Consider the following 12,692-nt stretch of genomic DNA (forward strand, 5'->3'; position numbering starts at 1 on the left):
ATTTGTGGTTTGTTGGAACGAATATTTGCATGACTTTGTGTTTGGATATTTCGAACCCCACCATGAACTAACTTATTTGGTGGTTGTTGGTTTAATGGATATTTAGACTTTATTTTAATGGTATATTTAAGTTTATTTTGGTTCTTTATTTGCTTTGCTTATGAATGCTTTACCATCTAGGCTTGTAAGAGGCATGTAAATGTCCATTTCTTAGATAAAGTTTAGGTATTCAGGAGAAACCTAAGCTAAAAATACTTGTAAGTATTCGAGAGAACCGCAAGACAAGATAATATTTTTAAAGGGCTTTGAACCGGCCTAGGGATATTATAACCTAATCCCTTAGATCTCGGGAGAGACTAGGATAGGATTTCAACGAGTAAAAAGGGTGTCTTTATCAATAGGGTAGGCTGGCCAACATCGTTGAGTGACAGCATATGCCTTGGCATCCTATTCTGTTAGGTTCCTTTGAGAACATTTTAGGAAAGCCCTGTCGAGCAAGTAAGGATTAGATAACTTAAATATGCCTGAGAAATAAGTTTAGCATCCTTAAATTAATCTCTATCATTCATTCCGTTGGAAGCTTGTCACGTGAGGATTATCTTCTTTTCATTTTATTTTATGTTTATTTACTGTTTAGGCTTTGAACCGGCCTAGGGATATTACCTAATCCCTTAGATCTCGGGAGAGACTAGGATTCCTTTGAGAACATTTTAGGAAAGCCCTGTCGAGCAAGTAAGGATTAGATAACTTAAATATGCCTGAGAAATAAGTTTAGCATCCTAAATTAATCTCTATCATTCATTCCGTTGGAAGCTGTCACGTGAGGATTATCTCTTTTCATTTATTTTATGTTTATTTACTGTTTATTTACCATCTTCCATTGCCTCGACATTACACCATTTTCAACACTAAACATCTTATCTTGCCACTACATTTCCATCTGCTACACCATCAGACCATTCATCTACATCCATCAGCATACAATTTCATTTACCGTGACATTTGTATATATAAAGACTAACTATACTTAGATAGATTACTGCTTAGCTTTGGGTTAGACTTTTATAATTTCACCCCCTGTGGAGACGATACTCACTCATTGTATTACTGAGCGATTGTATACTTGCACATTATTTGCATATATTTTATAGTACTCATACACGCGGACAAGTTTTTGACGCCGTTGCCGGGGATTGACAGCCTGAAGTTATTTAGTTTACCAGAGCATTTTATTTGTTTTGCATTTTATTTGTGTATAGTTACTTATATTTTTTTTATCATTTTTCAGGTTTATTTAGTGTATGCCTAGAAGAAATTATGAAGAGCCTTTAGAACCGATAGAACCTGAGATTGAAAGATTCTTTAGACAAAGGAGACGTGCTCAACGCGCGAGGAAATATATCAGATTGGAAACCAAGGCATTGGTCAAGTTGATGGAAATCAGAATACCGCGCATTAGACAATGTTGATCCTGCTGTTAGGTCGCGTGTTATTCGTGATCACTTAAATCTGATACTGGATGAACTGAATCCTGGGATTGTGGCACCCAAAATTCAAGCTGCTCATTTCGAGCTGAAACCAGTCATGTTCAACATGTGAATTCTATTGGGCAGTTTGGGGGTATACCAAATGAAGATGTCAGGCACATTCGTAATTTTCTGGAAGTTTGTGATTCTTTTTGCCAAGAGGGAGTGCATGAGGATTTTCTGAAGTTAAAGTTGTTCCCATATTCATGCGTGACCGAGCAAGATTGGTTGAGTGGTATACAGTCGGTTCGATGAAATCATGGCTGATCTTTGCATGAGTTCTTATTGAGGTACAATCCACCAACATGAATACTCAGCTAAGGATTGACATATCATCTTTTCGCCAGGGCGACGACGATCCATGTATGAGTGTTGGGATCGTTACAAGAGTTTCTTAGAAAGTGTTCAATCATGGTTTTCATGATTGGACTCAAGTAGATGTTCTACAATGGAGTCAATGCACCCACGAGGATGTTACTGGATGCCTCGGCAAATGGGACATTGCTAGATAAATCACCTACTGAGGCGTTTGCTATCTTGGACAGAATTGCTAACAATGATTATCAGTTTCCTTCCTCAATACTTAGAAGTGGGAGGAGAACACCTGGAGCATTTGAGCTAGATACCAAAGATTCGGTATCCGTTCAACTCTCGACTATCACCAATATGCTGAAAAACTTACAACGTTCTACTGAATTGAGAAAGTGAAGACTAGCCTGGCATGTTTGTTATGCAAAGGCAATCATCACAAGAGCGAATGCCCGAGCAACCATGAGTCCATCAACTTTGTGAGTAATTATAATCGAGGCAACAACAATCCTTACTCTAACATTTATAATGCTGGATGGCGTCAGTACCCCAATTTCTCATGGGGAATTCAAGGAGCCCATAATGCTAATCAACCTACTCGGCAACAGAATCACATTGAGCCTCAAGGTTACCAGAATGTTATGCCATGGCATAATACTAACAAAGGAGCTTCAACTTCAGCAAGCATGAGTTCCTTAGAAGTTACGATTCAAGAGTTCATAACTACTACGAAGACAATGCTGCAAGACCATTCTACTTCAATTAAGAATCAAGGAGCTTTACTTTATAGTCAAGGCGCCTTACTTCAAAGCCATAGCTCGTCTCTGAGAGCTTTGGAAGGTCAAGTTGGTCAGATTGCTACGGCATTGCAAGAGCGTCAGCAAGGACGATTTCCAAGTGATACTGAAGTCACTAAAGGGCATGGAAAGGAGCATTGCAATGTGTTAACTCTTAGGAGTGGAACACAAATCAATCAACAAGTCAAAGCAAGTAGGGCACAACAGATGACTCTATTCCCACTAATGACAAAGGTGAAGCTGAATTGCATGATGATAGCAGTATTGATAAGGACAAGGAGGAGGATTCTATTAAGGCACCAAATTCTGATACCAATGCAAAAGCAATTCCTACTACTGTACTTAAGGAAGATAGACCTCCACCACCCTTCCCGTAAAGATTGAAGAAGCACAATGATGAAGTTCAGTTCAAGAAGTTCGTGGACATTCTTGATCAGCTCCATATCAATATACCTCTCTTGGAAGCTATTGAACAGATGTCGATGTATGCGAAATTTCTGAAGGAAATCTGTACCAAGAAGAGGAAAGTAGAGACTGTTGCCACGGCAACAGAATTTTATTCTTTATTGCGTAAGTTGCCGCCAAAGCGATATGATCCGGGCAACTTCATAATTCATTGTTCGATTGGAGCTAATTTCGTTGGAAATACACTATGTGATCTTGGTTCAAGTGTCAACTTAATGCCAAAGTCAATATTCTTGAAGCTTGGCATAGGAGGTGCAAGACCCACCTCGGTTATTTTACAACTTGCTGACAGATCCCATGTGAAACCTGTAGGGAGAGTCGAGGATGTTATAGTACGGGTGGACAAGTTTGTGTTTCCAGTCGACTTCTTAATTCTGGACTGCGAAGTTGATGCCAAGGCACCAATTATTCTGGGAAAACCTTTCCTAGCCACTGGACGTATATTGATCGACTGTGAAAAAGGTGAACTCACCATGAGAGTGGTTGATCAGTGTGTGACTGTCAATGTGTTTCGAACGCTCAATATGTTGATGACACTGAGAATGCCAAGCATTTCTAAATTGAACTCAGTGATCGAAGAAGAAACTGAATTTTGCCAAAATAATTTCATTCAGCTAGAAGAAAATGATTATTGGGTGGATGATGAAAGCTTAGTGGAGTCCGACAACTTTTCAATTTTGGAGGAGCAATCTAGCTTACTACAAGTTAGATCAGGTATGAATTTTGAACCTCTAAATTTTGATGAATTTATTCCTCATATGCCTTCATTATTGTATGCATCTACTTTAGAACTTAAAACCTTTCCAGGGCATCTTAAATATGTTTACTTAGGTAGCTATGAGACTTTACCGATGATTATTTCCGCTAACCTTACTACTAATCAAGAGCAAAGTTTGTTAAGTGTTTTGATACAGCATAAGAAAGTAATTGGTTGGACTATGGCCGACTTGAAAGGCATTAGTCCCACAATCTGCATGCACAAGATTCTGCTTGAAGATTACCACGACAATTCAATCGAACCACAATGAAGACTCAACCCTGTTATGAAGAAAGTGGTAATGAAAAAAATTCTGAAATGGCTTGATTTACCCTATCTCCAATAGCTCATGGGTAGGCCCTGTCCAGTGTGTTTCGAACAAAGGAGGCACGACTGTGGTTACTAATGAGGATAATGAGCTATTACCCACTTGCACTATTACCGGATGGAGGATATGTATGGACTATAGAAAGCTCAACAAAGCTACAAAGAAGGACCATTTTCCTCTACCTTTCATCGACCAAATGTTGGATCGATTAGCCGGTAAAGCATTATATTGCTTTTTGGATGGGTATTCGGGGTATCATCAAATTGCCATCACACCAGAGGACCAAGCAGAGGACCAAGAAAAGACTACATTCACTTGTCCCTATGGAACTTTTGCCTTTAGGAGGATGCCTTTTGGACTCTACAATGCCCCGACAACGTTTCAGCGTTGTATGCAAGCTATATTTTCAGACATGGTTGAGGATTTTCTGGAGATCTTCATGGACAATTTTTTTGTTTGTGGGGGTGATTTTGAACGATGCCTCGACAATTTAGCAAAAGTTCTAAAAAGATGCGAGGAGGCTGAGTTGGTCTTAAATTGGGAAAAATGTCACTTCAGGGTGACTGAAGGCATTGTATTAGGCCATAAAATTTCACACAAGGGTATTGAGGTGGACAAGGCGAAGATTGAAGTAATTGAAAAGTTGTAACCACCAACTTCGGTCAAGGGTATAATAAGTTTTCTTGGACATGCCGGATTTTATAGAAGGTTTATCAAAGACTTCTCCAAGATTTCTAAGCCCTTGTGCACATTGCTTCAACAAAACCAACCCTTTGTGTTTGACGAGTTATGCCTCGGCGCATTCACTGAGCTGAAACGACAATTGATCTCAGCACCCATTGTAGTTCCTCCCGATTGGACATCACCATTTGAGCTGATGTGTGATGCAAGCAATTATGCCGTAGGAGCTATTTTGGGGAAACGTCGAGGTAAAATTTTTCATGTTATTTATTACTCTAGCCGTACTTTAAATAAAGCACAATTGAACTACACCACCACTAAGAAAGAATTACTTGCCGTGGTATTTGCTTTTGATAAATTTAGACCTTACCTAATATACACTAAAGTCATTGTTCACACTGATCATTCGGCTATAAAATACTTAGTGAACAAAAAGAATGCCAAGCCTAGACTTATTAGGTGGATCTTACTTTTGTAGGAATTCGACTTAGAAGTGGTAGATAGAAAAGGAACTGAAAATCAAGTTGCTGATCACTTATCTAGGCTAGAGAAAAATTCTGAATGCCATGACGCTGTAGATATCCAAGAGGAATTTCCTGATGAGAAACTTTTATATGCCGCGGCAATTCCGTGGTACGCTGACCTTGTAAATTTTCTTGTTAGTGAAATTCTGCCTTTTGATTTAGATAATCAGGCCACAAAGAAGTTCAAGCACGATACAAAGCACTATTTTTGGGATGAGCCATATTTGTTCAAGCATTGTGTCGATCAGCTCATTAGACGATGTGTACCTGAAGAGGAACAACGTGATATTTTGTACCATTGTCATTCGGCCCCATGTGGAGGCCATTTTTATGGAGAAAAGACTGCTGCTAAGGTCCTGCAATTAGGCTTTTACAGGCCAACTCTGTTTAGAGATGCCCAAGCATTTTACAAAGCTTGTGATCGATGCCAACGGACTGAAAACATCTCTAGACGACATGAAATGCCACTGCAAAATATCTTGGAGATAGATCTGTTTGATGTATGGGGCATCGATTTCATGGGACCATTCTCATCTTCTGAAGGAAAATTATATATCTTGCTTACTGTGGATTATGTGTCAAAGTGGGTGGAAGCAATAGCAACATCAAGGAATGACTCCAAGACTATACTCAAGTTTTTGCACAAGTATATTTTCACTCGGTGTGGAGTACCTCGTGCTATTATTAGTGATGAAGGAGCCCACTTTGATAACAAGTTGATTGCCAAGGCATTGAAGAGATATGGAGTTCGACACAATATTGCCACAGCATATCATCCGCAGACGAATGGCCAAGCAGAGATATCCAATCGAGAGATCAAGCAGATTTTAGAGAAAGTGGTGAACCCAAGGCAAAAGGATTGGTCGCTAAAGTTGGATGAAGCACTTTGGGCGTACATAACAACATTCAAAACTCCCTTGGGAATGTCACCATTCAAGCTAGTGTATGGTAAAGCTTGTCATCTCACGATTGAACTTGAACATAAGGTGTATTGGGCCATCAAGCGATTGAATTTTGATGCTCAACTAGCTGGGGAGCAAAGATTACTGGAGCTTAATGAAATGGAAGAGTTTATAGAACAAACACATGAGAATGCTTAGATTTACAAGGAGAAAACCAAGAAGTGGCATGACCAGAAACTGATGCCACGACATTTTCATGAGGGGCAACAAGTTTTGCTTTACAACTCCAAACTTAAACTCTTTTATGGGAAGCTCAAATCTCGATGGTCAGGGCCATTTGAGGTGCATTATGTCTACCCCCATGGAGCTGTTGATATTAAGCGAATATTCAATGGGACGATCTTCAAGGTCAATGGCCAGCGTCTGAAAGCCTACAATAGAGTTCCACCACCGCACAACAAAGATGTGTTACGTCTGCATGATGCTGAAGCGTGCCCAGAGGAAAACCAAAATTCAATGCCACGACATTGAATTTATGCATGTGCATAAATAAAATTTAAATTTTAAGCTTTTATTTTATTTTATTTTGTAATTAATTTTTGATATGATTTGTTGGGACCACATTGATGTAAACCGTGCAGGGAGCAATTACCCAAATGGAGGAAATGACAGCGCATTAATGGGAGATATATTCTTTGATTTTATTTCTTTTTAATTTATTTTATTTTTGACATTTCTTTTCTCTCTCCAAAGTTTTATCCCATCATCATCATTTCTTTTGGCAGTTTTCCTTCCCCATACACGCATAACCCCCCACCCACTAATTTCTATCTTAACCGTCATATCATCCCTTTTCCCTATTAAACTTTTAACTTTTTCTTTTCTCTTTCATCCTTAACTTTTCTATTTCATTTTTAACTTTTACTTTTTATCTCTCATATTATTTATCTTCTTCACTCTTCTCTCCATAGCTGAAACTTCACAAAGCTTTTGAAAGCTACTCCATTTTCCATTTTTCTTACTTCACAACTGTTGAAAATGGTGTGCACAAGACCGGCTGCACTCGAAGGTTCCAAGTTCCAACAGTTTGAGAACGAGGAGGCCAAGGCTCAGTTCTAAAACTTTAAGAACCGAAAACTCTTCTTTGAGTTAGGTTTTATTTTTACCGAGGAGACTGATGGTGGATTGGGACCTGACGTAATGAACATTGTTATGCCGCTCAAGTGGAAGAAGTTCGCACGCCATTCGGGTTCAGTGAATGCCTCGTTGGTTAGAGAATTTTACGCAAATATTTCCAAGCCAAACCAACATGCCATTTTTGTGCGAGGCAAACAAATTCGTTTTACACCCACTGCGATTAATCAATATTATCATTTACAGGATGTGGTGGACCGACATGCCCAGTTCGAGGATGAAGCCGATAGCACCACCTACGATGAAATCCTTGAGGACTTATGCTTCAAAAACATTGAGTGGAATGGGTGCCAAACAAGTATATACTCGGTCAACAGAGAGCGTCTTCAGCCACACGCTAAGTTATGGAATCACTTCCTTAAGCACAAACTCATGCATACTTCTCACAATACGACAATATCACTTTCACCCTTACTGCTCTTACAATCGATAATTGTATCCCGTAATATTGATGTTGGTCGCATTATTGTTCAGCAAGTTAATGACTGTTTAAGTAAAAAGGCAAGTGCTTTGGTGTTTCCTAACTTAATTACTGCTTTGTGTCGTAAGAAAAAATTCGAGGAAAATGCTTTTGATGAAATTTTACCTGGATTATTGAGCATAACTAGGGCCAGACTACCACTACTGTTGGGAATTGAAAATATCAAATCTAAAGACCCTGTTCATGAGCAATCTGCAGGAACTAATGTCGAGGCAAAGTTACTTGCTATCGAGGAAGCTGTGATACAAACTCAGACTCATCTGCATGCTTTACATGTTAACATCCGCAATTTATTTGGATATGTGAAGCATAGAGATGTTGTGGTGGAATCGATGTTTCAAGAAATTATTCCCCACGGTCAACGGAATTTCCCTGGCTTCTCAGACAAAATTCTACCGGCATTCAATGTCGAGGCATCTTCAGAGCCCGAACAAGATGAAGAAGATCCTTCAGTTGATGACCCGACTCCTGATCAGCACCGTTCTGACACCCCTGAATATTCACCCACTGTCCCTATCGAAGAAACACCCAGTCCCGTTCCTGCACCACGTAGTGGTCGACGTACCAAGACCATGGCTGGAAGTAAGAATATTGCGCATTATTACTCTACTTCTTCAGAGTCCAGCCTAGCACCCCTTCGCAAGCGCACTAGACGAGGAGCTGCTAGCACCTCCAAGGCAACACCACCACACAAACATTGAGGTACCTCACTTGCATTCATTTTCATTTAGTTTGCATTTCATTGCATGGCATTTAGTTTATATTTAGTTTAGTTCTCTTTAAGCATTGAGGACAATGCTTCCCTTAAGTTTGGGGGAGGTAGTGTTCTTAGTAGGACATATACATGATAGCATTAGCGTAGTATTATGACATGGCATCAGTAAATGGTAGGATAGTTTGATAGAATGTTTTGAGGATACCCGATGATGATGATCTTGTTAGGCTAGAATCTGAATGTAAATGACTATTAAGAATGATAGAACTCACTCTAGGGCTTGGTGCTTTGTGAAAAAAGTTTTACACGATTTGTATGTTCTCTATACTTAGAAAATTTGGAAAATTTTTATGAAGGAACTCTAGTTAGTTTTGGCATTAAAATATGGTATTGTGCTTAAAAGAAAAATCAAAACCAACTCCCTTATATATGAAACTATGAATAAATGCTTAGGCATAGCTGTAGAGGGACACTCTTCTTTGCCGTGGCATTGCCTGGAACTCTCTTTAATAAATGGCAACCATGTGCATATGAGTGAATGAAAGAAGTCACGGGATGACTCTACTTAACTAACTCGGGGGTGGAAGGTATGCTCCCTTTCACCTAGAGTGTGAGAAAGTAGGTGTGATGAGCTGATTCCCTTCGTAACAGCAGTAAAAAAAAGGGAGTAAAGAAAATGTGCTTAATGAATAAGTAAATGCCTTGACAAAAACTAGGGGACTTGAGTAGAAATTGTCTAAGTTTGCTAACTATAGATTGGATACAATCACACACACACATTACCACAAAGGATCTTGACCTAGGGAAAAATACTTGAATTCTTAATAAGTCTAGCATGTTGAAGTCTATTTTGCTGAGGGTTGAAATCCAATTTTGTCCTACTGTCTTATTGTCGAACATTGCCATGACATTTTGCTTTTATAACTGCTATCCATAGCTTGAGGACAAGCAATAACTTAAGTTTGGGGGTGTGTTAACTTCCTAAAAAGGCTACTTTTAAGATATTTTTCACTTAAGTTATTGTATGTTTAAAAGCACATTTTAGGTATTTTAGGATCATGTAGTTGCATATAGTTGCATTTGTGGTGGTAGTGCTATTTTATTTCTTAATGATGCTGCTTGAAGGAAAGGTGCAGTTTGTCGGTGGTGTGTAGGGAATAGCAAGCAAAAAGGACTAGATGGGAAGTAATGCCACGAAATCACACGTTGCTGAAGCAGATTGAAATGCCTTGGCATTTCTGGCGCAAAAAATGACAAAAAGATGCAGCTGTATAAGGACAGCTGGCTCTACACGTGAAATGATTGTTGTAACTGCCTGCCAGAGCTACTATGGGACCACTGCCACCTGGAGGATAATGTTCACGCACTACATGTGATTCTAGGGGTATGAGAGGTATTTTGTACCCAACAACCTCATCATTACCCCTAGATATTTTTATTATATATTATACCTCAAGGGAGACAATACACAACACGTGAAGAGGCACATGCATAGAGCAGGAAAAAATCATATTTTTATTTCCTTTTCCTTTTCTTCTTCCTTGGGTTTTCCTCCATTGATAAAGCTCCAAGGAGTGGCAAGCTAGGTACCGAGAGGAGCTAGTGAGCTAAGGTGATTCGTGGTGGTCGAGGAGACCTCCGGTGGCGCGTCGAAGGCTACTTCTCACTTCCCTTTTTGCTACTATTTTTCTATTTATTTGTGGGTTTATTGAAACAAATATTTGCATGACTTTGTGTTTGGATATTACGAACTCTACCATGAACTAACTTATTTGATGGTCGTTGGTTTAATGGATATTTAGACTTTATTTTAATGGTATATTTAAGTTTATTTTGGTTCTTTTTTTTTTCTTTGCCTATGGATGCTTCACCATTTAGGCTTGTAAGAGGCATGAAAATGTCCATTTCTTAGATGAAGTTTAGGTATTCGGGAGAAACCTAAGCTAAAAATACTTGTAAGTATTCGAGAGAACCGCAAGATAAGATCATCATAAGCAATGGGTTATAATATTTTCAAGGGGCTTTGAATCGGCCTAGGGATATTATAACCTAATCCCTTAGATCTCAGGAGAGACTAGGATAGGATTTCAATGACTAAAAAGGGTGTCTTTATCAATAGGGTAGGCTGGTCAACATCGTTGAGTGAGAGCAGATGCCTTGGCATCCTATTCTGTTAGGTTCCTTTGAGAACATTTTAGGAAAGCCCTGTCGAGCAAGTAAGGATTAGATAGCTTAAATATGTCTGAGAAATAAGTTTAACATCCTTAAATCAATCCTTATCATTCATTCCGTTGGAAGCTTGTCACGTGAGGATTATCTTCTTCTTATTTTATTTTTTGTTTATTTACTGTTTATTTACCATCTTCCATTACCTCGACATTACACCATTTTCAACACTAAACATCTTATCTTGCCACTATATTTCCATCTGCTACACCATCAGACCATTTATCTACATCCATCAGCATACACATTTTCAATTGCCGTGACATTTGTATATATAAAGACTAACTATACTTAGATAGATTACTGCTTAGCTTTAGTTAGACTTTTATAATTTCACCCAATTCCTGTGGAGACGATACTCACTCATCATTGTATTACTTGAGCAATTGTGTATACTTGCACATTATTTGTGTATATTTTATAGTACTCACACACGCGGACAAGGTGAAAGCATATGTGAGGACTTGTCTTGTGTACCAACAAGATAAGATCGAGATGAAGAAACCAGTAGGATTGTTCTAACATTTGTCCATTCCCGAGTTACCATGAGAGAGTGTCTCTATGGACTTTATAGTTGGTTTGTCCGCACCAATGGATTTTCAAGGATCTTGGTTGTGGTTGACAGGTTTTCGAAGTTTGCAATATTTATTCTGGCGTCCAAGATGTGTCCAATCAACAAGGCTCTCAACTTTTCCTCAAGCACATGGTTAAGTATTTGGGTGTGTCGAAAACTATCATCAGTAACCAGGACATACGGTTCACTAGGAGGTTCTGGGTCAAGTTGTTTAAGTTGATAGGATCAAGCTTGAACTTTTCTACCTCCGTACATCCACAAACCGATGGGAAAACTGAGAGAGTGAATGCTTTGTTGGAAATTTATGTAAGTGCCACCCAACATGTTTAAAACATTTTGATGTTTCGATATAACAAATTAAGTTAAATGAATTTTAAGATTTTACAAAATATTTTCTAAGTATATTCGATATAATTATTTGAACATCAAAATATTACTCCAAGTCTTTCAAAGTTCATTTTAATCCTTACCAAAGTGTAAAATTAAGTTTCAATATTAAAATAATCTCAAAACAATTTTACAAAGTATTTCGAACCTTTTCAAAGCCAAAAATTAAAGTTTGTCCAGAGGGAACCGATTCCCCCCAAGGAGGTACCGATTCCCCCTGAATGGTTTGGCTCCGAGAAATAACAGAATGCTCGGAGGGAACCGATTCCCCTCCAAGGGGTACTGATTCCCCCTGAATGGTTTGGCTCCAAGAAATAACTGAATGCTCGGAGGGAACTGATTCCCCCCAAGGGGGTACCGATTCCCCCTGTTCAATGGTCGAAATATTTAAATTTTACACTAAGGGAATCGATTCCCTATGAAGGGGTATTGCTTCCCCCCACGCTCCAAGTAGTTTTATTAATTGTTTTCACACTTAAACGGCTTAATTGACTCAACTAATCATCCCCAATATTCAGAATCAATTGAAGGAGTATTTAAACAAGCTTAGAAGACATTGATCAAGAACAAGAAACAACAATCAACAAGAATCATGAGAGAATCAAAGAGAAAGCATCAAACCTCAAGTTTGAGCATTTTCAAGCCTATTTTATTCAATATTCATTTTTGCTTTCAATAATACTTATTGAGCTAAATTTTATTATTCTTGAGTGTTCTTTCTTTGTTCTAGAATTGTGCAAACATCTTGCCTTGTGAGGATTTTCTTGTAAGTTTGCAAAATTTGTATTGTTCTCTTTAGGAGAGAGTGCTCTCAAGAATTTGAGGT

Source organism: Hibiscus syriacus, unplaced genomic scaffold (assembly GCF_006381635.1).
Source record: "Hibiscus syriacus cultivar Baekdansim isolate YM2019G1 unplaced genomic scaffold, ASM638163v2 tig00111129_pilon, whole genome shotgun sequence".
NCBI lineage: Eukaryota > Viridiplantae > Streptophyta > Magnoliopsida > Malvales > Malvaceae > Hibiscus > Hibiscus syriacus.